The sequence below is a fragment of the Cupressus sempervirens genome, chromosome 3 (assembly GCF_028749045.1).
Source record: "Cupressus sempervirens isolate cs-2001-9-10 chromosome 3, ASM2874904v1, whole genome shotgun sequence".
In the NCBI taxonomy this organism is placed as follows: Eukaryota; Viridiplantae; Streptophyta; class Pinopsida; order Cupressales; family Cupressaceae; genus Cupressus; species Cupressus sempervirens.
This window is the reverse complement of record NC_143120.1, coordinates 408,666,800-408,672,565: the sequence shown is the minus strand read 5'-3', so window position 1 is coordinate 408,672,565 and position 5,766 is coordinate 408,666,800. Positions and strand designations below refer to the sequence as shown.

General features: G+C 29.4%; 1 non-coding gene across 1 annotated transcript; it reads left to right on the top strand.

Annotated features, from left to right (window-relative positions):
- The first annotated feature begins 768 nt into the window (after window positions 1-768).
- TRNAT-AGU (transfer RNA threonine (anticodon AGU)) lies at window positions 769-842 on the top strand. Its single transcript has one exon. It is a non-coding gene; the product is annotated as a tRNA-Thr (tRNA).
- Window positions 843-5,766: the final 4,924 nt, after the last annotated feature.

Genomic DNA, 5,766 nt, shown 5'->3' with positions numbered 1-5,766 from the left:
TTACCCCTCTTTTTGCACAATTTATGTATTACAATTTTATGAAATTATTAGTCCTTACCTTCTTAGGGCAGGGACTTGTGTTTTTAGTGTAACTATTCGCATTTAATCATGTCTTAGAAATGACAACAACTCCAAAAAATTCCCATAAAATTAGGTTGCAATTTATATTCTTCAGGTGAGTTGCATTTGAAGATATTAGTAGAAAATATAAGGACATGAAGAAATATTTTGAAGAGGCAAGATTATACAAGGTAGCTAACTTCTTAATAAGGATTTACAATAAAAGAAACAATTTGAAGAAATTACAACACATCCTTTAGACAGATAGTCTCATGGATGTCATTAAAAACATAGTTCAATCAAATAAATCTAATATAATCTTTGAATTAAAATTTCTAATTTAGAATGAGAAGAAATTTTTAAAACTATATGGAAGAATCAAATTGAAGTATCAAACTTTAAAAATAAAGAACTGTCTAAAGAACCAATTTGATCTATCAAAGAAAAAAAATACATGGTACAAAAAGAAAAATTGGTATTTGAAATTGTTGAAATTAATATAAAACCATTAAAAATTCCGACGTGTAATCCTTCATGCTTCCACCTTATGTCTTATCCATCGCCCCTACTTTGGCAGGAGATTTAAGAATCTTTCATTTAATAGCTAGCGATATAGGCCACATGCAGCTACTACAGAATTGCAAATAAATAAGTTGTATAAATTCTGTCTTTTCAAAGACAAGACTAGGTCGACTTTCGACAACCAATGCTTTCATAGCTCAGTTGGCTAGAGCACCCGTTTAGTAAGCGGGAGGTCATGAGTTCAATTCTCATTGAAAGCAATTGTCGTGCTCTTTGCTGCAGACAAAACAAATTGTCATCGGTCTGTTGTTGCAGACAGAACAATCATGGGAAATGGTGGTGGTGCAGCTTTTCCAGGAATGCTAATAGACCACCTCATATGTCAGATTTTCTATACCTCTTTCTAAAAAAAATGCAAAATCATCTTAATTCGTTTTCAACCATTTTCACTAATTTTCTATGTTTACTATTATTTAAATATTTATATTTGGAGGTTGAAGAAGTCTTACCATTTTCACTTATTTTGTATGTTTACTATTATTTAAATATTTATATATGAAGGTTGAAGAAGTCTTATAATGTGAAGAATTGTAAATTAAGGTTTTAAAAATCTTAACTAATTTTGTATATTGTATTAATAATATCTTTTATTTACGAGTTTATTTAGATTTATCTTTTTGTATAATATAATTTCAAAATTAAAAAAGGTAGTATTGGTTTGTGACATTATTGTTTGTATAACATGGAGTCTCTGCCTAATGTTTAAAATAGGTATAGAATGATATATAATCTAATTCAAGTGGAGTTCCTCTCTATTGTTTAAAATAAGCAGATATAGTGATAAATAATACAGTTCAATATAATGCAGCAATTTGAAAGAAAACAACTATTATATTGAGACTTAATAACACCCCAGTCTACCTAAATAGGCAAATCCTCACTCTACCTAAAGAGGCCAACATTATAATGTCTTCTATTTATCTCATTAAGAGAATTTTCATATGATCTCTGAATTCGAATTGTTTCACACTTACGTAAAACTAAATAGTGTAGAAGACATAGTATATATGCAAAGCAACAAACAAGGGCACTTACTAGGAATAAAAAATACAAGAAGATATACAGGACAAAGCTATTGGCCCTACAAGTCACTTCAATATCTATGAGCAGAGAGCCAAAATCTCATCTTTGAACAAGTTAGTTTATAAAGGCTGCAAAAAGAACCAACGAATAAAATGACAAATGGCAGAGTTTAGTTATGGATAGTTTGAACATTCACTTGAGCATTTATTAAGTGGTAACAAAACTCTACTTTATTTCACAGTCCAAACACAAACAAATTTCATTATGGCTACAAGTTTGGATACATCAAAAAAGGAATATTAGTGATGTAAATATGATCCATGTCATATTAAGTTGCTAGGAGAGAAAGATTTTCAAAAGACAACATGCTTATGTGGCATCATCTTAGAATAACAATATCACAATTTATCGTATGTTTTTAATTGTGGTGCATTTCAATATTTTACTTATCAAAATAACTAATTTACTGTTGATTCTATTGATTGGAAATCAGTACATTCTTAGATGGAAACAATGCAAACAAAAAAAAAAAAAAAGTAGTAGAAGTTGAATGGCCCCAAAAGGAGAAGGAGAAGTCAAGGGAGCTGAAAATTGGCAGCAACAATGGCAAAGCATGATAAAGCAAGAGGTTTCTCCCTTGGAAAACATGGAGATGACTGTTAGTATCTTTGACTTCAATAGGTGTAGATCGATCCAACCCTTGTTGGTCATTTGCCACCAAAATGACGAAATTGGAGGCAAAGTCATCAAAGAGGGAGTCCAAATAGAGACTAATCAAATCTCTAGAGCAGAGAATATATAATAGCCAAATATGGGTGCCCATTGCAAGTCACTTACCCCCTATACACCAAGATAACCTATCCTAATGCTTCCTTCAAAATAATCCAAATAATACCAAAAACATTCTCATAAACAATAATCATGAAAGTCACCAAACAAATTAATTGAGCATAGGAAATAATATCACATCCACACAAGAATTCATTGTCCATCTAAATATAACATCTCATAGAATTATCCATCACATTATGGGTAACAAAACATAAAGTCTCATCATCACAAGAACAATAATAACCCAATATCAATAATATCCATCTCTATTATAGAATACATCTTAGATGGGGACAATGCTAAAAACAAGTTATTTCCAAAATATTTAAACATGCCAATGAATGGTGCATTGAATCAAAGACAAAATGAATGTGAAGAAAAATGACAAACCATGTGATCTATCATTTTTCCTTTTCTAGTTTTACAACAACATAGATAATAAGAACTAAAAATGATTATGTTATAAAAAAATATGATTCCTCATATTTGTTAGGATTTGTTAGTATTCTTATTGTAGCTTAATATTAATCTCCCTATATAATTGAAACATCTTGAAAGTTTCTTTGCACTTCTTGTAACATGTCTTTTAAAAAAATTCCATATGCAATTGAAACATCTAGAAATTTCCTTTGCGGTTTTTGTAACATACCTTTCAAAAGATGGTGGTAATTTTGAAAAAATGTTAAATCTATAGGACACATTTGAGGAAACAGGGCTAAGAATAGTCATAAGAAGTGTAGAACACATTTGAGGAAGTGCCTACTGTGGACGGCTTAAACATCACACACTAAGGATTGATTCTTATGTTAAAAGTGTTAGATAGTTGAAGTTGACTTATTTTTGCATGCTTAATTTCTTCCTTAGTGTGTGATGTTTAAAGGTAGCAGCTCACTACCACTTAATGTAAGCATTGCTTTTTACTCTATATCATTCTTACAAAACAACAATTTAGTTGAAAATCCTGTATGAAACTAGTTTATGACTTTGTGAATGCCGAAGTTGTTTAGATGAAAACAGAAAGTAGCATTTCTATCACTGATTTGTCTGAGCTGAAACCTATTTCAATTTTTTGAAACAAAGGAAAGCTAAATAGAGGATAAAATAACATTACAAATAAATTCAAAACATGGTTTCAGAAGCATGACAATCCTTAAATCCATTTAAAATTTTAATAAGAAAGCATCCCTTTACTCTCAAACTGGTTCCAATACTTCTCTATTCATTGCATTTAAGTTCTATTAGTTTTTCTGTGACAGATGATAAGCATTGGCATTATATTCTCATTTCTCTATATTTTGTACCCTTCTCGTACTGTCCAGCATTCGTGAGGCTTGTATATCCTCTGTCTTTGTAAAATCATATTTTTGTTATATTGTCATCGTTTTATATATATTGTGTTCATTTTTACAATCTTACTTTGACTTTATAGTAGTGTAAAACATTTTCATTCAATATGGAATCTTTTAACTACTACACAAATGCCGGCACTTGTAATCAGTGTTGTTTTCTATTCAACCTGATAATATGAGAAGCACTTACAGGACACAATTTAAACTCTAGTTTGACATCCAATTAAAAATATGGATGTCATGTTAATAAAAACTATGGTAGTGGCATTTTCATAGCGTAGTGTGATTGTTTAATAATTGTCATAAATTTTTAATTATACAATAAAGTGGTTAAATTATGATCGTGTATTTAATATAATGGTAAAATTATGTTCATGTATTTTCTAATTTCATAGTATGATAGTTTAGATTATGGTGGTAAGATAGTTTAAGAAAGTTATCAATTAAACATTAACAATACATTAATATTAGTTTAACATTAAAATAAAAATAGATAAATAGTTTTAAAAGAAATTAAAAGTAAAATGATTATGAAATTTAGCAACACATGACAATATCTATAAGAACTAGAACTATCCATCCAATAGTTAATTGAACACATTCCTACTATCAGTGAGGAACTTAAGAAGTTCTTTATAATTTTCTTCTTCATCAATATAGGATCCTATCACCTTATTTTAGATCAAACACAAGAATATTGTGTTGATGTATTGTTAACAGTATATAGTTATGGTTATATTATGATACTAGCCTCTTCTCAGAATATAATCTAATAATTAAATTATTTATTGTATAATTCTTCTTTCTAAAATTATTTTCAATATCAATGAATGTCTACGCTGAAAGCAAGGTCTCTTATACATTGAACTTATAAATAATGACATAATATGATATCATGATTCTCTCACTGTTCTCATTGATAAATGTTCATATTTCAAATGCAACCTTCATTCATGACCTTACATAAAAGACAATTAGTTAGAACAGAATCATAAACAACTGAATTTTAATCAGCTTTTCGCTGTGATTCATGAAGCTTCAGCATTTGGATATTGAACAACAGGAAAATTCAACAGAATTGAAAAATACGAGTCTAACATACCAAGTCAATTTTAATTTATATTTTGGTCATACATTTAAAAGTTCAAACATATTGTTAAACAAGCCAGGCCTTAGGTCAAATGATTTAAATTCTATCTGTTGCCAGCAACAGTTTTTTCAGATACAAAAACATGTGCCAAGTTGGAATCATATATACCAAGTTGAAATTCATAATCCATTATTTCTTTATTTTTATTTTATTTTATTCTTGGATTATATGGTACTTAAAATCAGCTGCTTGTTTCAAACCTTGGTTCTGGGCCTCCAGAAGAGTTATTCCTTATTGTTTGAATAAGGTGATTAAATGAAAATTATTTGTGATGAAAGGTTGGTCGTTATGATGACTTTACAATTGTAGCACTGTCTTAGAATATTAGTGCATTAATTTGGGAAGGTTAGCAGTATTGTATTTTTAGATTTTATAATTTAATTTGTGATCTCCTGTACAATTTTTATAGAAATATCTTACAATTATACTTTGATAAAAATTATTCATTCAAATGTTTCATTCAATTTGTTATGGTCAAATGAACTTCTAATCATGATCCGGGTTGGAATATTATGGATAGGAGGCAACTTTCCTTTCAGATGGTGCAAGAATTTGATGATCTTGTTGCTCAGGATCAGCTTCTTGTTGAGCTCTCCTTGTTGTATTCCTTTCTGTCTTAATAAATTTTTACCCCTCTTTTTCCGAATCTGATATGACCAAAAACCTTAAAAACACACTGTCACAGTCAAGTTTTTCTTCAAATTCTCGTGCCAGGGCTTATCATTTTTTCTTGCACGGAATACTAATAAATAGGAAACAAAAAAATGGTAA